Source organism: Triticum urartu, chromosome 7A, assembly GCF_056163025.1.
Source record: "Triticum urartu cultivar PI428250 chromosome 7A, HENAU_Tu73, whole genome shotgun sequence".
Lineage (NCBI taxonomy): Eukaryota > Viridiplantae > Streptophyta > Magnoliopsida > Poales > Poaceae > Triticum > Triticum urartu.
Window position 1 is genome coordinate 563,498,670 of NC_141879.1, and position 20,809 is coordinate 563,519,478.

At 41.7% G+C, this 20,809-nt stretch overlaps 2 pseudogenes across 1 annotated transcript; both read left to right on the forward strand.

The window, feature by feature from the left end:
- The first annotated feature begins 7,750 nt into the window (after positions 1–7,750).
- Positions 7,751–8,689, forward strand: LOC147960460 (uncharacterized; annotated as a pseudogene).
- Positions 8,690–12,265: 3,576 nt separating this feature from the next.
- On the forward strand, positions 12,266–16,629 carry LOC125521154 (receptor kinase-like protein Xa21; annotated as a pseudogene). Its single transcript, XR_015611296.1, has 2 exons — positions 12,266–15,787; positions 15,936–16,629. The product of XR_015611296.1 is annotated as a receptor kinase-like protein Xa21 (transcript).
- Positions 16,630–20,809: the final 4,180 nt, after the last annotated feature.

Genomic DNA, 20,809 nt, shown 5'->3' on the forward strand with positions numbered 1-20,809 from the left:
TTTTTGCCATAGAAAAGTTGGAACATAGTAGATATAATACAAAAACAAAATATGAACTGGTTTGATACAACACTTATAGTAGTGGTTTATTATTCTTATACTAACGGATCTCACGAAGGTTTTGTTGAGTTTTGTGTGATTGAAGTTTTCAAGTTTTGGGTTATCTTATGATGGATGAAGGAAGGATGGAAGAGCCTAAGCTTGGGGATGCCCGGCATCCCAAGATATTATCCAAAAATGAGCAACCAGCTAATCTTGGGGGTGCCCCCGAGTGGCATCCCCACTTTCTTCCAACAATTATCGGTACTTCACTCGAGACTATATTTTTATTGGTCACATGATATGTGTTTTGCTTGGAGCGTCTTGTATGATATGTGTCTTTGCTTGTTTATTTTCTATTTTAAGTCATCAATCCTTGCTGGACACACCTATTTGAGAGAGCGAAAATTATTTCATGACTTGTTAGAATTGCTCTCTATGCTTCACTTAAATCTTTTATGAGCTAGGACTTGCTCTAGTGCTTCACTTATATTTTTTTGAGCACGGTGTCCTTAGTATTTTTGAAGAAATGCTCTCTTGCTTCACTTAGATTTATTTGAGAGTTAGTAAAATTTTGAAGAAATTCTCTCTTGCTTCACTTAAATTATTTTGAGAGAAAGAAAATATTATGCTCATGATCTTCACTTATATTTGTTTGAGTTTATGAAAAGCAACACATGAAAATTAGTCCCAAAGTGATAGATATCCAAGAAGGATAAAGAAAATAAAAATATCATGAAGATCATTGGACAAAATGAACTTGATTCTTAGTAATAGTTTTGAAATATGATGATGTAATATGTGAGTTATGTTGATGAGTAATTATGCTCTAGTAGGGATATTGGTGTTAAAGTTTGTGATTCCCGAAGCATGCACGTATAGTCTCTCATTATGCTATGATATTGGAGCATGATTTATTTTTGATTGTCTTCCTTATGAGTGGCGGTCGGGGACGAGCGATGGTCTTTTCCTACCAATCTATCCCCCTAGGGGCATGCGTAGTAGTACTTTGCTTCGAGGGCTAATAAACTTTTGCAATAAGTATATGAGTTCTTTATGACTAATCTGAGTCCATGGATTATACGCACTCTTACCTTTTCGCAATTTTCTAGCCTCTACGGTACCATGCATTGCCCTTTCTCACATTGAGACATGGTGCAAACTTCATAGGTGCATCCAAACCCCGTGATATGATACGCTCTATCACACATAAGCCTCATTATATCTTCCTCAAAACAACCACCATACCTACCTATTATGGCTTTTCCATGGCCATTCCGAGATATATTTCCATGTAACTTCCACCACTTCCATTTGATGACTTGAGCATTCATTGTCATATTGCTTTGCATGATCATATAGCTGACATAGTGTTTGTGGCTCGGCCACCGTTCATCATTTTTCATACATGTTACGCTAGGTTATTGCATATCCTGGTACATGCCAGAGGCATTTATATAGAGTCATATTTTGTCATAGGTATTGAGTTGTAATTTTTATTTCTTTTGAGTTATAAGTAAATAGAAGTGTGATGATCATCATTATTCATTTTTAGAGCAGTGCCCCAGTGAGGAAAGGTTGATGGAGACTATGATTCCCCCACAATTCGGGATGAGACTCCGGACAATGAGAGAAAAAAAAGGGGGGAAAGAAAAAAAAAGGAAAAAAGGAAGAAAGAAAAATGAAAAAAATAAAATAATAAACAAAGAGAGAAGGGGCATTGCTAGTATCCTTTACCACACTTGTGCTTCAAAGTAGCACCATGTTTTTCATATGGACATGCTATTTCAATACGTGGTTGGCAACAATTGGGGAAAAGTTTAGTCGGTTCAGCTATCGAGTTGAACTATTTGTATAAATTAAGAACGACTGCTTAATCTATAAATGAAATCTATGCTTAATTACTGAATTTTAGTTGCAAAAATTAGATAGTGGTAGTGATTTTTAGCTGCATATTTTGAAAAATCGCAGTGTTACAAGGATTGACAAATGGCAATGTTACTAGATCAACAAATGTCAATCTTTCCAGTTTGACAAATGGCAACATACCTGATACGTCTCCAACGTATCTATAATTTTTTATTGTTCCATGCGGTTATATTATCAATCTTGAATGTTTTATAATCATTTTATATCATTTTTTGGTACTAACCTATTGACATAGTGCCAAGTGCCAGTTCATGTTTTTTCGTGTTTTTTACATCGCAGAAAATCAATATCAGACAGAGTCCAAATGCCACGAGACTTTACGGAGATTTTTTATGGACCAGAAGGAACATGTTGGGTCCTGGTTGCACCTGGGGGGGTCTTGAGGAGGGGACAACCCACCAGGGTGCGCCAGGAGGCCCAGGCACGCCCTGGTGGGTTGTGCCCACCTCGGGTGCCCCCAGACCACCTCTTTGCTCTATAAATACCCAAATATTCCCAAAACCCTAGGGGGGTCGACGAAATATTCATCCAGCCACCGCGGAGTCCAGAACCGCTAGACCCAATCTAGACACCATCTCAGATAGGGTTCACCACCTCCATTGGTGCCTCTCCGATGATGCGTGGGTAGTTCTTTGTAGACCTTCGGGTCCGTAGTTAGTAGCTAGATGGCTTCATATCTCTCTCTCTTGATTCTCAATACAATGGTCTCTTGGAGATCCATATGATGTAACTCTTTTTGCGGTGTGTTTGTTGGGATCTGATGAACTTTGAGTTTATGATCAGTCATATCTTTTTATATCCATGAAAGTTATTTGAGTTCCTTTGATCTCATATATGCATGATCTCTTATAGCCTCATATTTCTTCTCTGATATTTGGGTTTTGTTTGGCCAACTTGATCTATTTATCTTGCAATGGGAAGAGGTGCCCAGTAGTGGGTTCGATCTTACGGTGCTTGATCCTAGTGACAGAAAGGGAACCGACACGTATGTATCGTTGCTACTAAGGTTAAAAAGACGGGATATATATCTACGCAATAGATAAACGGATCTTGTCTACATCATGTCATCGTTCTTATTGCATTACTCCGTTTTCCCATGAACTTGATGCATGCTGGATAGCGGTCGATGTGTGGAGTAATAGTAGTAGATGCGGGCATGAGTCGGTCTACTAATCTTGGACGTGATGCCTCTATAATGATCATTGCATGGACATTGTCATAATTATTTGAGGTTCTATCAATTGCCCAACAGTAATTTGTTTACCCACCGTTTGCTATCTTTTCTCGAGAGAAGCCACTAGTGAAACCTATGGCCCCCGAGTCTTCTTCCTCATATATTTGCTTGCGATCTACTTTTCCTTTGCATTTTTATTCAGATCTATTAAACCAAAAATACAAAAATACCTTGCTGCACTTTATTTTATTTGAGATCTATTATTCCAATCTACTACAATTTTCTGGCATCGTTACCCGAAAGAGATTGACAACCCCTTTAACACGTCGGGTTGCGAGGTGTTGTTATTTGTGTGCAGGTGATGTTTACGTTGTGTTGCTTGGTTCTCCTACTGGTTCGATAACCTTGGTTTCTTCACTGAGGGAAATACCTACCGTCGTTGTACTGCATCATCCCTTCCTCTTTGGCAAAATACCGACGTAGTTGAGGGAGTCCTGGATTACGGGGTCGTCGGGCATCCGGGCTATGCAACATGGGCCGGACTAATGGGCTGTGAAGATACAAGACGGAAGACTTTCCCCCGTGTCCGGGTGGGACTCTCCTTGGCGTGGAAGGCAAGCTTAGCGTGCATATATGAAGATTCCTTTCTCTGTAAACCGACTATGTACAAACCCTAGGCCCCTCCGGTGTCTATATAAACAGGAGGGTTTAGCCCGTAGAGGCAATGATAATCATATAGGCTAGACATCTAGGGTTTAGCCATTACGATCTTGTGGTAGATCAACTCTTGTAACCCCTATACTCATCAAAGTCAATCAAGCAGGACGTAGGGTATTACCTCCATCAAGAGGGGCCGAACCTGGGTAAAACATCGTGTCCCTTGTCTCCTGTTACCTTCGATCCTTAGACGCACAGTTCGGGACCCCCTACCCAAGATCTGCCGGTTTTGACACCGACAGTAGTCCTAGCACACAGGAGCTTTTCTGGCGCTATAGTCAGAGAGCAATCAATACCCAATATAACAGATGCAAATCTTACCAAATTGTTTGTATGTGGTTGCACACGGGTCATCCAAAACAACCGTTTGCGTTGAAGGGATGAACAAATCCTGCGCTGTGAATTTTCCCTCGACTTAAGGGGGAAGACCATAGCTCTCACTTTGCATATGTGTGTTCTATCTAAAACGTTTGCGATCAAGAGCTGCAGAAATCCTTCTCGGCACTTTTTCTCTTGGCTTCCTGGGAAAGCTATCGGTTTGCATACGGATGTTCTAACTAAAACATTTGCGATCAAGAGCTGCACAAATCCTTCTCGGCACATTTTCCCTTAGCTTCCTGGGGAAGTTGTCAGTTTTGCATATGGGTGTTCTAACTAAAACGTTTGCGATGAGTGTTTTATATTTAAAAACCGTATTAAACTGCGGCTTGGGCGCCATTAATGGAGAGGATGCGAGCAAGACGGGCGGCCATGGAAGTCAAAGGGCTCGCTTCCCGGTGAGACTGCGCGGCGTACAGCTCGCACACTTCCCAGTGAGCCTCCGCATTGGAGTACAGCTCGCACGCCTCCCGTTTAGTCAAGCACTCAAGCACCTGTCCACACGGCACCTCCTAGCCATTAAAACAGTGAGGTGTGGCGTCACGTGAATGGTTAACAGAACACACACAATTTAAATTATACAAAATGTTTGAGATGTTACAGTGGCAGCTATTTATTTCAAAATGCCTTTGTTGGCTGTTATTCGAGTGCGCCTTCTCTCAAAATGGGCACGAAAAATACCACAGCATGTCGGGTGCCATTCCATGATAGCATGCCAAGTTTCATGAATTTCATACGAGTTTTGGATTTACTAGAATTTAAAAACAAAGTATCTCAACGTTTTGCCGGCAATCAACAGTGCCCTGACATTTGAAATTCATTCCCATTTCTTGCATGGGACCTAAGCATGCACCCAAGGACACATATTTGATTTTTTAACCAATTTATATGCACTGGAGCATGTGCATGTAGTTCAAGTTTGAATTATGCACATAAAAAGCCTAGAAAACCCAGTTAATTTATAAAAATGTCCAAACGAACCCCAAAATTTTCAAAATTTAACACAACACTCATGTTGTTCTCTGTTGACACTAGAAATTTTTTGAAAGTAATAAGAGGCAACGGATATCATTTCGTCCCCAAGGTGGCATGTTCCCTACTAAAACCATCACGCTTGTTGTGAGAAGCTTATACCCAAACCTGCCCCAACTGGGACAAATTTTTTACCATGGCATGTTGATGCTACTCCATGATAGCATGCCAAGTTTCATGAATTTCAGACGAGTTTTGGATTTACTAGAATTTAAAAACCAGGTATCTCAATGTTTGCGGCCGAGTGACGGTGGCAGGGTGTTTGACATTCATTCTCATTTCTTGCATGGGACCTAAGCATGCAACCAAGGACACATATTTGATTTTTCAATCAATTTATATGCACTGGAGCATGTGCATGTAGTTCAAATTTGAATTATGCACATAAAATGCCTAGAAAACCCAATTAATGTATAAAAATATCCAAACGAACCCCGAAAAATTCCAAAATTTAACACAACACTCCTCTTGTTCTATGTTGACATTCAAAAATTTTGAAAGCAATAAGAGGCAAGAGATATCGTTTCATCCCCAAAGGTGGCACGTTCCCTACCGAAACCATCACGCTTGTTGTGAGAAGCGCTGCTTTGTGAGAAGCTTGTACACAAACCTGCCCCAAATGGGACAAATTTTTTACCATGGCATGTTGATGCCGCTCCATGATAGCATGTCAAGTTTCATGAATTTCAGACGAGTTTTGGATTTACTAGAATTTAAAAATCAAGTATCTCAATGTTTGCAGCCGAGTGACGGTGACAGGGTGTTTGACATTCATTCCCATTTCTTGCATGGGACCTAAGCATGCAACCATAGTCCATGTGTTGTCAAGAGATGGTTGGTGCCAATGGTCACCACCAAGGTTGGAAAAAGCGGTAGGCGTAAGCGGGGCGGTTAGCCTTTGCCTAGGCGGTGCCTAAGCGCCCTAGGCGCGGCCTAGGTGGTAATATAGTTTTTACTCGAAGTGTGTTTGTGACTTTTATATGGGTGTTGATATTAATTTAGGGCATATGAATAAGGTAATTATCGGCTACTGCCCCTGGAATATAACCTGCTTGGCATATCTGTGTAGTATGTGGCATGATTTCTTGCTTGGGTAGGCAATTCCTTGCTTTCCCTGCCTAGACCTCCATTTATGCCCTAGGCGAGGCGTTTGGCCATTGCCTAGCGCCTAGGCATGCCTAAGCGCCTTCTAGGCACTGTCTTTTCCAACAGAGGTCACCACTATCTGTCGTCAATCACTGTCTTCGTTGCTTCAGGATTTTTTTCTCTCCATCTACATACATATCTTTGGTCTCGTATGATTTTGCTCGTTCCTGATGTGATCTTTTGTGCATGTTAGTGTTGGATGTATGCATCCAAATTATGCAAAGGCCAGGTGTGTACTTAATATGATTGTATGCCTTGATGCTACATTATGATCCCATAAAAAGTGTCCTCATTGGGAAAACAAGAGTAGTTTCATGGGAGCCTAGAGTTTGGTGGCGTGCTGGAGGAATCTTAGGTTTGTGTGCGTGATAAGCATTCAATTTTAGCAATGAGCTCATGTCAATAATGTTGGAATTATCGAGCTTTAGCCCATTTGTTATATCCCATAATTCCTAGGAAAATCCCAAGGCCCATGTGACACATTCATGCATGACAAGAAAGAAGCTGGAATATTTTGCGCCAGTGGAAAATGAAACCAAATGGTTGTGAACGTCACATTCATCTCCAATTTATGTCATTAATGTTTTAGTTTCATTGTTCCATTAGTATTGTGGTTTCTCTTCATTCCGTGTGTGCTACCATCCTTTTCTCATGCAAGAGAGAAGTTGGGAGTCTTTAACACTAGTGGGAAGTGAAACTGAATGTCATGAATGTTTTAATTCATCTCAACATTGATGCCATTAATATTTCAGTTTCATCTTCCCATTAGTGTTTCGGTTTCGCTTCCACTTCTTGGAGTCTATAAGAGAGGTCACTCGTCTTCTCCATATATATGCTAGTTTATCTTCTACCTCTGGTTCCAAGCTTCGCGCCTTCTACGCCTTTCCCATCTTGCTTCTCGGCATGCACCAAGAAGTTAGATAGCAGGCCTCTAAAACTCCGCCTCTTGTGATCTGGTACGGGAGAGGGGGCATAGGTTTTCGAGGAGTGCTCTTGCGCTATTCCTGGATCCTTGTTCATAGTGGCTATGAACAACGACATCCCCGACAACGAGTTCCCCAATGAAGACTACTCTCCCGACGTCGATCACCTCGACGGCATGACAAACGATGCACCTGCATCCTCTTCCGCTACTCCGTGTGTCATCTTATCCTCATTGTTAGGATTAGCATTTGGTTTACTACTAATAGCAACCTATATGAATATAATACTTGTTTCTTATCATCTCGATTGCATGACTAGTTTCAACAATATGTTGCTTGGTTTGGTGCTATTACTTATACATTGTTTTTATGGATTAAACTTAAAGGAAAATTCCTTAAATATTTAACAATCCAAAAACCTGAAATGTGTAGGCAACTTTTATCCAATTGCATTTATTACGACTCTCAAAGCTCCTAAGTTGGAGGGTGTGAATTACAAGAGATGGCACACGAGCGAAGTTCTCAGACTTACCACCATGAATTGTTTTCATGCCTCTAAGGGCAATCCAGATGGAGAGCTCACTCTTGAATAGGAGCAAGCTTTCCAGGCTACATACACCCTTTTCAGAGGTGTTGTTCTAAGTGTTCTTGGCGATAAGATGTTATATCCCTTCATGACCATCATGGTCGGTCAGGATATGTGGGATGCGCTTGAGGCCAAGTTTGGGGTCTCGGACACAGGAAGTGAGTTGTATGTCATGGAGCAATATCATGACTACAAGATGACCAATGACGGCTCCGTTGTTGAGCAGGCTCATGAGACTCAATCGCTCACTAAGGAACTTGAGCATTTCAATTGTGTGTTACCGGACAAGTTCATTGCCGGAGGCATCATTGCCAAGTTTCATCCTTTGTGGAGGAATTATGCTACCTCTCTGAAGCACAAGAGACGAGAGTTATTGTTGTTAATCTTATTGGCACTTTTGATGTAGAAGAGAAGGCGAGGGCGAACAACACACATAGTCGTTTCCATGAGGGAAACTCTAGTGCCTACTTGGTACAGAAGAAGAGTTTCCAACCCCATAAATTCAAGAACAAGAACTATGCGGGCAAAGGAAAGTTCGAAGGCAAGAACAAAGTCCAACAGTCCGCCAACTTCAAGAAGAATAAGGAGGCCTATAAGAAGAATGTATAATGCCATGTATGCGATGGAGAAGATCATTAGGCTTCATCCTGCAAGAACCGTTGGGACTTGTGTCAGAATGAGAACAACGGCAAGACCGCTAATGTTGTAATTCGTGATGTTGAGATGAAGATGTCACACATGGTAAATTTTCTACCATTTTATTAGTATGACTTTCTCATGATTGGTGGATTGACGCTTGTTGTAAATATACATGTGTGTTATGATATCAACATGTTTTTTTCTTATCGCATCTCAAGAACTACATCAGTGTTAATGGGAACGGATCAAATGCGTTTGTTCATGGTGTTGGCATGATTGATCTGAAATTTTCTTTGAAAAAGATCATGCGGCTAAAGAACGTGCAACATGACCCTTCTCTAAATAAAAATCTTGTTTGTGGCTCTCATTTGTGTCGAGATGTCTATAAGTTGGTATTTGAGTCCAATAAGGTTGTAGTGTCTAAGTGTGGACAATTTGTTGAAAAAGGCTTGTTCCAATAAATTGTCCACACTTAACACTACAAGCTTATAGGACTAAAATACCAACTTATAGCCATATCGACACAAATGAGAGTCGCTAACAAGATTTTTATTTATAGAAGGGACATGTTGCACGTTCTTTAGCGCACAATCTCTCCAAAAGTAAACTTCGAATCAACCGTACCAACAACATGCACAAAAGCATGTGACTTGATTTCATCAACACGGCTGAGTTCTTGCGACCTGATAAGAAAACATGTTGATATCATAACACATATGTATATTTGCACCGGTGTCAATTCACCAATTAGGAGAATGGCATACTAAAGGAACGGTAGAAAAAATACCATACCCGACATCTTTCATCTCAACATCGTTAATAACAACATTAGCGGTCTTGCCCATGTTCTCATTCTGACGCACGTCCCGACGGTCCTTGCAGGATGAAACCCAATGATGTTCTCCACCTCATACATGACATTATCCTTTATTCTTATATGTCTCCTACTTATTCTTGAAATTGGCGGACTGTTGGACTTTCTTCTTGTCTTCAAACTTTAATTTGCCTGCATAGTTCTTATTTTTGAATTTCTAGAGTTGGAAATTCTTCTTCTGTACCAAGTTGGCACTATAGTTTCCCTCATGAAAACGAGCACATGTGTCTTTCGCCCTCGCATTCGTCTTCCACATCAAGAGTGCCAACAACATTAACAATAGTAAACTCTTATCTCTTGTGCTTCAGCAAGATAATAAAATTCCTCCACGAAGAAGAAAGTTTGGCAATGATGCCTCAGGCAATAAATTTGTTCGGCAATACACAATCGAAATGCTCAACTTCCTTAGTGAGCGACCGAATCTCATGAGTCTGCTTAACCACGAAGCGGTCATCAGTCATCTTGTAGTCATGATATTGCTCTATGACATACAACTCACTTACTGCATCCAAGACCGCAAAATTGGCCTCAAACACATCCCGCATATCCTTACCGACCATGATGATAACGAAGGGATCGAACATCTTGTAGCCAAGAACACTCAAAACACCTCTAAGAGGATGTCTATAGTCTGGAAAGTTTGGTCTTGTTCAGTAGTAAGCTCTCCCTCTCCTTAAATGGGAGCAGAGCTGGTTTGAAAAAGGATCTTAGAGTGTCTAGGGTTGGGCCAGGAGGGTCTCTTAACGCCTTCCTTTTTCTGCCCTGACTTGTCCTTATAGGCATGAAAACAGATCATGGTGGTAAGCTAGAGAATTGCCCTTGCACGCCACCTCTTATCTTCACACCCTCAGACATAGGAGGCTTGGAAATCAGAACAAATGCAATTGGAGAAATTGCCTACACATTTCAGGTTTTTGGACTGTTGAATATTTCAAGATTTTTCCAATAAGTTTAATCCATAAAAACAGTGGATAAAATATGAATACCATAATAGCGATGATAACCAAAACAAGCAACCAATTTTTGAAACTAGTCATGCAATTGAGATGATAGGAAACAAGATCATATCCATATGACTCCTACTAGCAGTAAAGCAAATGCTAATCTTAAAAGTGAGGATAAGATGGCATACAAAGCAATGAAAGAGGATGCAGGTTTGCCGTTTGTCATGTCGCCAAGGAGCTGGTCAACGTCAGGGAAGTAGTCGTCGTTGGGAAACTCGTTGTCAAGGATGTCACTGTTCGTTGTTACGATGAACAAGGATCCAGCAGTCGCGCAAAAGCGCTCTCCAAAAACCTGATCACCCCTATTCCGTAGCAGATCACAAGAGTCGGAGTTTTTGAAGCCTACTTTCTCACTTCCCGGTGCTGAGAAGCGAGATGAGAAAGCGATAGGCGGCGCAAAGCTTGAAACCGAAGGTAGGAGTTGAAGTAGCATATATGGAGAAGAGGAGTGACCTCTCTTATAGACTTCAAGAAGTGGAAGCGAAACCAAAACACTAATGGAAAGATGATGGAATATAATGGCATCAATAGGGAGATGAATGAAAATATTCACAACGTTCAGTTTCATTTCCCACTAGTGTAAAAGGTTTCCGACTTCTTTCTTGCATGACAAAAGGATGGTAGCATGCACGGAATGAAGGAAACGGAACCACAATACTAATGGAACAACGAAACCGAAACATTAGTGTCATCAATGAGAGATGAATGGAACATTCACAACCATTCAGTTTTGTTTTCCACTAGCACAAAATATTTCTGCATCTTCCTTGTTATGTATGAACGTGTCACATGGGACTATGAGATTTTCCTAGGAATTATTGGATATAACAAATATGATAAAGCCAAATAATTCCAATCATACGTGATAGTCATTGCCAGCCTCATCATGGATAAAAAAGGAAATGGTACCACTATCCTTCTTCCTCCGACGGCAACTTCTTTTTTTTTCGAGAGTACACCAAAGGCATTATCATATTTTATAGAAAATAGAAAATATTTACCAGTCTACTACAAATGCGAACATTCGGATAGACAAGAGTCCCACTCAATACACCAACACCTGAAGAAACGCCTAGGCTAACTTCTCACAAATCATTGCAAACCACCAACACCAACACCGGCTTGCCTCCACTGGACGACCTCATTCAACACTTGAGCAGAAAGCTCGAAAGCGACTTCTCAATTATCAAAACACCTGACAAGACCGGCCATTTCAACAATGGTGGCTCCTTCCATTTTTCGGCAGAACAGCTTCCAGCTCCTCAATGTTGACTGAGAGACAATACGGCAGAGAAAATAAACGCATCACTAGTTCAGATTCTTCACATGCAAATAGCAGTATGTTTTAGCAGACACCTCTCGCCTCTGAGCTAAGTAGTGTCCCCAGCAACGACAACAAGAGAGGAATCTTCAGAGGAGCACAAAGTCTAAAACAGCTGGAGGAGCACTGGATTTCTTACGAGAGACAATGTATCCTTTCACACAGCGCGACAGTGACACGGATGCAACAGCACCAGGATAATCACATATACCAATATAAACGCAGGCGAGCCGCAATATGTCGGCCGAGAATTTGGCAAAGAGACAAAGAGAGTTTACTCCCTTAACCTGGCACACCATGATGTTTCATTTAGCTCCGTTAACTCCATAGTCTCCATCCACTCAGACTCCATCCATGTACAGTACAGTCTCAAGGTAAACAATCTAGGCCATAACAAGCCCACTGGAGATCGGCAACCTTGCGAGTCTGAAGAGGCTGCACGCAGCATAAGATTTGGTAGTCAACTTGGGATACAACTAATCAGTTAATTAAAGTCAAGTCATCGAGAACATGCTTAGTTAATTCTTCTCTTCTGGCATACAATACATAGCTAGTACTATATTTCTTCTTATAGTGGAATGGCAGCACTCCTGCCGCTGTCGGCAGATTCTCAATTGCACAAGGCAACAATGCATAAATCAACCATGGATGACTCGCAAGTCCTGCGTTGACCAGAGCACTGACGAGTCATGTTGGCTCACAAGTCATGCACTTGAGTACTCTGTTGACCCCATTTGTCAGCAACTTGAAAACAGATAATTAAGTTCACTGAGCCATGAATTATTGAGCAACTTGCCATGCTCAATCCATTATATATAACAATGCAAAGCAGGAAAGCGCACTTGTGTCTACCAGAACCAGAAAGAAGTGAGCAAAAGCAGCCAGCCTTTGGTAGAAACATGGTAGGCGCAGGGCTCCCCGTGCTAGTTTCTCTGCTCCTCGCACTCGCTGCTAGCACGGGGTCAGCACACATTCCACACGCCGGAACCGCCGCAAGTAATTCCAGCGACCACTCTGCTCTTCTGTCCTTCAAGGCGCTCATAAGGGACAACCCCTTGCAAGCTCTGGGGTCATGGGGCAACCGGTCCACGCCCATGTGCCAATGGCACGGCGTGGCGTGCGGCAGGCGGGGACGCCGCCGTGGCCGGGTTGTGGCGCTGGACCTCGGCGACCTCAACCTTCTAGGCGCAGTCTCCGCCTCGGTGGCCAACCTTACATTCCTGAGGAGGCTCCGCCTAGCCGGTAACCGCTTGAATGGCGCCGTGCCATCAGCTCTTGGCCACCTGCGGTACCTGAAGCGGCTCAACCTGTCGGACAACTCTCTGGACGGCGCTATTCCGCCGTCGCTTTCGCGGTGCCGGCAGCTCGACAGCATCAGCCTTGGATACAACAGGCTGAAAGGGAAGATACCCCGGGAGCTTGCAGCCTTGCCCAACCTGGGTTTACTCGAGCTCGGCCGGAACGAGCTCCAAGGGGAGATACCGCATGAGCTTGGCTCCTTGCACAATCTTGTGGTACTCGATCTAGGCCACAACAAGCTTGGAGGAACCATCCCTGCGGAGATCAGCAACCTTGTGAACCTGGAGTATGTGGACATTTCAAACAATAAGCTAACAGGAGAAATACCCCCTGGCATAGGTAACCTTGTCAAACTAGACACACTTTCTCTGAATTCAAATCAATTGTCTGGTTCTATTCCAAGTTCAGTAGGAAATCTCTCAGTGCTGGGCTTTCTTAGCCTGGCCACAAATAACCTTACAGGAAGTATTCCAGCATTACATAATCTTTCATATCTCTCGGTACTCAATTTAGGAAACAATGGCCTGACAGGATGCATCCCACCTGGGTTAGAGAACCTCACATCACTCTCTGCCATATCTCTTAGCCGAAACCATCTAACTGGCCAAATTCCAGCATCAATAGGGAACCTCAACTTGCTTGAACTCCTTTATCTGTCATTCAATAATCTTACAGGTCCCATACCCCACTCCATTGGAAACCTACACTCCCTCGCTGAAATTGGCCTCGAAAACAATGAATTAGAAGGGCCATTGCCTCCTTTGCTATTCAATCTTTCCTACCTCCAAGTTATCAATGTACAAAGCAATTATAACCTCAATGGGTCTTTTCCATTCGACATGGGAAACAACCTTCCAGGCTACAGGTCTTCCTTGCAGCTTATAATCAATTCGACGGTTCTATTCCTCCCTCTTTGTGCAATGCCTCTATGATTCAAATGATCCAGCTCCTTCATAACTCCCTAACAGGAACAATTCCCAGTTGCCTAGGAATTCGCTTGAGGAGCTTGTCCGTATTAACCATTGCCGAAAACCATATTCGAGCAACACAAGATGCCGACTGGGGTTTCGTGTCCAGCCTAAGCAATTGCAGTAATTTGCAAGTGTTGGATTTAGGTGGTAATATGCTTGAAGATGAAATACCAAGTTCGGTAGGCACCCTCTCCACAAATCTAGAGTTTCTTAACATGCAAGATAACAGCATAACGGGGAAGATTCCTGAAGTAGTGGCGAACTTGAGCAATCTGCGCGCAATTTTTCTAGATAGTAACCATTTAAAGGGTACTATTCCAACCTCTCTTGGCAAGTTGAAGAGACTAAATTTGTTAAACCTAGGAATGAATGACCTATCAGGATCGATCCCTCCCACATTCAGCAATCTTACACAACTAAGCGAACTTAAACTTGGTGGCAACATGCTTAGTGGAAGCATACCTTCTAGTCTCATGGCATGTCCATTACAAAAATTAGACCTTTCAAACAACAGCCTTGGTGGTCCAATACCTAGGGACCTATTCCTTATAAACACATTGTCCATCTACATGAGACTCCAAAACAATCTATTAACCGGGGATTTGCCTACAGAATTAGGTAACCTAAAGAATATTGGGGAACTTGATTTCTCCGGTAATCTGATATCTGGAGAGATTCCGATCTCGCTTGGAGGGTGCCAGACACTGCAGTTTCTGAATGTATCTCGGAACAACCTTCAAGGGACAATTCCGCCATCAATCATGCAGATGAAAGCCCTATTGATGCTTGATCTTTCCCATAATAATCTCTCAGGGAGCATTCCTGGGTTCCTCGGGAGCATGGAAGGGCTTGCTAGTTTGAATCTCTCATTCAATAACTTGGACGGTGAGGTTCCAACAGATGGGATCTTCAGCAAGGCAGCTTCCGCCTCAGCCTCAATTATGGGAAATGATGGCCTGTGTGATGGAATCCCTCAACTGAAGTTGCCACATTGCTCCAACCTCACCACCATGAAACCAACTCAGAAACTGGTCATAATATTCTCCATATGTGGAGCAGTCATACTTATCGCATTAGTATTTGCACTGTCGACATTCTACAGTAAGAGCAGGAAGATGAAAGCAAACAAGCAGACATCATCCATCGGCGAGCAATATTTAAGGGTTTCTTATGCTGAACTGGTCAGTGCAACTAATGGTTTTGCTTCAGAGAACCTCCTTGGAGCAGGAAGCTTCGGCTCGGTGTACAAGGGAACAATGAGGATAGATGACCAGCAAGTAGTGATTGCTGTGAAGGTGCTCAACCTCACACAGCGAGGTGCATCCCGAAGTTTTGTTGCAGAATGTGAGACCCTGAAATGTGTTCGACATAGGAATCTTATGAAGATATTGACAGTGTGCTCAAGTATTGATTCTCAAAGCCGTGACTTCAAGGCCCTCGTGTATGAATACCTACCAAATGGAAATTTGGACAAATGGCTACACCACCATCCCATAGAAGATGGTGAAAATAGGTCACTGCATCTCCGTGTGAGACTGCAGATTGCAATTGATGTAGCATCATCACTCGAATACCTTCACCAACATAAGCCAATGCCAATTATTCACTGTGATCTTAAGCCCAGCAATGTTCTCCTCGATGGTGAAATGATTGCTCATGTTGGTGATTTTGGGCTTGCAAGGTTTCTACATCAAGACTCAGAGAAATCAACTAGTTGGGGATCAATGAGAGGCACAATCGGCTATGCCGCTCCAGGTGAGCTTTTAACTCTCTTCTAAAATAACCCCCTTCAAAATTCTGGAATTGGTTTTCAAGATTGAACACCCCGCCCACCACTCTTAAGTTAAATATGGCTATTTAACCTGCTCATTTCATTTTGCTCACATTTTTCTGTCAATTTCAGAGTATGGACTGGGCAACCAAGTTTCAATCCATGGTGATGTCTACAGCTACGGCATACTGTTGCTGGAGATGTTCAGTGGAAAAAGGCCAACAGAGAGCAGATTCGGATAATCCTTTGGCCTTCACAAGTATGTGCAAATGGCATTGCTAGAAAGGGCAGCAGAGGTCATAGACCGAGACTTACTAGCAGAGACAGAAGATGGCAAAGAAAGCAGCTCAAATTCTAACAGCAATATGGATCTGAGAATTGCTTGCATCACTTCAGTTCTGCGCACCGGGATTTCATGCTCACAAGAGACCCCAACGGATCGCATCCAAATCGGTGGTGCTCTGAAAGAGTTGCTGGCAATAAGAGACAGATTTGACAAGGAGATGTGTGCGGAAGGCGAGCCAGCAAACTAAAGCATACGAAGCCATTCAAGCAACCAGGACTGGTCAATATGGACGGCAAGCTGCCATTTCAATGAGGCTCCAGCTAGTTCCAAATAAATAAATAAAAGTAGTTGTGTTTTGTGGAATATTTGCTGTATTGCCGTAATGGTATATCTGTATTGTTGAATTGTACGTATATATGGTGTTGTATAAACCATATGTTCTAGAATAAGTCCATGGTGTAGCGCATGCGTCTGCTTGTTGTAATAATCAGACGGTTATTAAGATTAGCGTGGGGATCATACCGGCTGATCTCTCTGTAATCTGTCAATCACCATGGACCTATATAACACGTACGCGTCCCTGCCTAACAGCACACGCTTCCAGGCCCACTTTGTTACTTTAATAAACTGCCTTATGTATTCTCCACGACTACAATTTTTTACTGAGTATATGACCGGAACAATGCTTAGCTAGGAGAACAAGATTGCACGCTTTCACATCATTCCCTTCACGCAATGCTTAGCTTATCTTATTCGCTTACATCCTCGATTATGACCAGGATTTCATCCATGACTGGGTACTTCTTCCCTTGGAGCTTGCAACGTGCGCACATCACACGTGTAAACTAGCACTAATCGCGGAGATGGATTGGTAAGAATGGAAGGAAGGAGGCGTTACCTCCGTCGTGGTGGGCGAGGACAAGCCAAGCAGCTAAGCGAGGCTGCCGCCGCTGCGGAGGAATCTGACGGCGGAGTTCGTCGCGGCGAAGTGGGGCGGCGGGTAGAGGCGCCAACCGGCGGCCGAGTGGCGGCGGAAGTCGAGGACCCGACGAAGCAGAGAGCAAATGTATAGCAGGCTCGTGCTTGTCATGGGCTAAAAATAAACGCTATTGGATTATCTTTTGGCCCAACACAATAGCTTCGGCTAGAGAAACCATGATTTACTAATACGCACGCATCCCTAAAAAAATACTAATACGTACGCAAATCTCGAAAAATACTAATACATACGCGGATATTAGCAGATTGATATTTGGTAGAATATTAATTGTACACGGATCTTAGGTGGATATTGATCATATCTTAATACTCCCTCCGTTTCCAAATATAAGTCTTTATAGAGATTTTACTAAGTGACTACATACGAAACAAAATGAGTGAATCTACACTTTAAAATATGTCTACATACATTTGTATGTTGTATTCCATTTGAAATGTCTAAAAAGACTTATATTTAGGAACGGAGGAAGTATATGATTAATTAATGCTAATTGTCCATATTCAGTATGATACTAATTACTACAAGTTAAATATGTTGAGCGCTCGTCGCTAGAGCAATTTAGGTCATTCGATTGTCATAATTTGATGGCCAACATTAGTTGGGTCAGTCCTTTTGAATCTTTTTATACTAGTATAGATATAGATATAGGGATTATTTTGAGATGGAGAAAACATGAGTTGGTCGCCAAGCGACTGGCAGTTAGACCGTATGCTGAGTTTATAAACAACCTAAGTGCTTAAAAGTTCAACTGCACAATTTGGCACTCACGATCACATGGTATTTCAAGATGCACGGTCCAAGAAAAAAATGTAGCCCAATAATTTTGTGTTGGATGACAGTATTAGCTCAGACAGGAATACCATGTAGCGCCTTTTGTAACTGTTAACGTCGTGGTCATCTATAAGTGTGTCAAGCAGGCTGGCCCATTTAGCAAGAGCATGAGGAACTGTTTGGTGAATTTTTGGAACCTTCCATCCAATTTTGGAAGGGTTCTAGATTTTCTTTCATTTTGGGGTTTTTTCTTTTATTTTTATTATTTATCATTTTTATATTTTTCTTCTCTTTTTATTTTTATTTTCCTTTTATTTATTCATGATTTTAAAATTTTCTGAACTTTTATAAATTCTTTATTTTTCTAAATTCACAGACATTTTTCAAATTCATGAAGTATTTTCAAATTAACAAATAATTTTTAAAACCACAAACAATTTTTCTAATTTGTGAATTTTTTTGAATTCATAAATGTTTTTAAACCACTGGAATATTTTTAAATTTTTGAAAATTTTTAAATTCAGGTACCATTTAATTTGAAGCCACTGGAATATTTTTTAATTTGTGAACATTTTTAAATTCAGGTACCATTTAATTCATGAACATTTTTTGAAGTCACTGGAATATTTTTTAATTCGTGCACATTTTTAAATTCAGGTACCATTTAATTCATGAACATTTTTTAATCTGTATACAATTTTCAAAATCATGAAAAAATCCAAATTTGCCAACATACTTTTAAGTTCATGAACATTTCCAAATCCACGATTGATCCAAAAGTTGTTTTGAAGAACGACGTTGTTGTATATCCTTAGTTATGCAATACCATGAGATTTCTGGCTCAAAGCTTCCCACCACGAGTTTGTAAGGAGTACATATCTTGACCAACAACTCCAATATATGCACTAATAGTCTCAACACATTTCACTTGTCTAACTTTTTGTTGGCATGTCTTAAGTTCAACACACTCGGTCCCTACCTAAACCCTCAACACACTCGATCTACGCACTAATAGCCCCAACCATAAGGCCTCTAGTGTGTTTGATTATGTTGATTTAGAGTGATCATGTTGCTTTGTGTACTCACCTAGTGGGCATCTCAAGTTTACAACACACAAAATTGCACATACTATTGAAGACGTCATAAGATGTTTTCCATTTCTCTTACAGATGTTGTTAGTTGTGGTTTTGGTTGTTGCAATAATAAACTTTTAAAATTATTCAAATTTGTTAAGATACCATAGGAGGAGGATGACCAATGGAGGGGGAGAGAGAGCATGCCGAGTGACAAGGTATGAAGGGTGGAAATATTTTTGTAGACTGATAAGGCAAGCTATAAACAAAAGTATGGGAGGGATTGTCAAAGGTTGTTCGTTGTTTAAAAAAAGTAGTGTTGTTTTTCCATTCAAAAGATTTTCTTAAGATTTTTCCAGTGGGTATTTTCTTAAGAAATGACTAGGAATTTTTCTAATAATTTATTTGTACTATTTTTTCATGTATTACTTCTGCTCGTAAAAAACGCTTTGTTTTTCTACATTACGAACGATTGTATTTTTACTAATTGAACTGTAAAAATGTCTTATATTTAATTACAATAATTTCAAGGGCATGTCCAAGGAAGGGGCTCATTTCCCCTAATGTGTTAGTGCGGACAATTGAAACACGTCCATACACAAAAACACATGCCAAACAATTTTCAATGAAGTCAGGCCAAATGTTGAGACTCTCCCAAAACCTAGCCATATGTGGGAGAGACATGAGGTTGTCCGGATATCCCAGCTCCATCACAAACCCAGCAAAAAAAACTGTCTGGTCCTCACTTTATGCACACTATGTTCTATCCTCTCCTTCCCGGAACCCTAGCCTCGATGCACCCCAAACCCTAGCTCCGTCTCTGCTCAACTGATCAGAATAGAAGGAGAGGATATAATGGAAAGAGAGTGAGGACTTTTTCTTGGGTTTGAGATCAGCCCGGAGTGTCTGACTAATCTGGCGGACATGCTCAGACATCTTCATTTCTCACTCATATACGGGCTTGAGGCGATCCAAACATTTTACTCGGATTTGGGAACCCCGTTGAATGAACGTTGTGTCCGGACTATCTGCTCGTATATACAGAGACATGGGATTTGCCATTGGAATCATCAGTTACATTGCGGGCTTGCATTTTGTTGAAAAGGAGAAAAACCTCCGGCCCTGCATCAGAGTGATGCATGCGGCCAATTTATTGATCAATAGTGCAAAAACAAAGGCTTATGTTCAGTACTGGCTCACAAAAGAAGCACAAAAGGAGTAAAGATAATAATTGTCACAACCGGCAAAAAAACATGCCAAGATGACTAAACACCTAACCTATTATTGGATCGCCATCCAAACCGGTTGTAGATAACCTGTGCTACGTCTCTCATCGGTTGCACCCAATAACCAAAAGCTTCCTGGAGTCCGCATGAGTGAGTAACGATCATGCGCGGATCCAAGCAATGGTCCCGCATTTAGTTGTCAAATCGAAAAACATTATTTTTCATAATACTACACATCAGGAGGCGTTGCCTTAGCGGATGATTTGTACGAGAGGAGCATTCAAGTGGCGTCGGGATTGCAAAATGGTAGTGGACGACATACAACAGAAGAACCCAACGATCTACAGGGCGATCATACATGAAATCATACACCGGAAAACTCTTTTGTGATATTATCCATGAATTTAGCAGCTCGAATGTCGAGGCTCACAAACTCGTGAAGCACACATTGTCCCTAGAGGCTGGCCGTCATGTTTGGTTAGGTCAGCCCAACGGTCCTCATTTCGTCCTTGTAAACACTATGACATTGAATTAAAAGCTTCAGAGTTTGCCTAAAAACTAGTAAGAAGGAAAAAAAACTTACCATCTTTGAGTTTGTGAGCCCTAGCCCTGTGTACTCGATCGGAAAAGCCCTAGCACGCCCTTTCTAT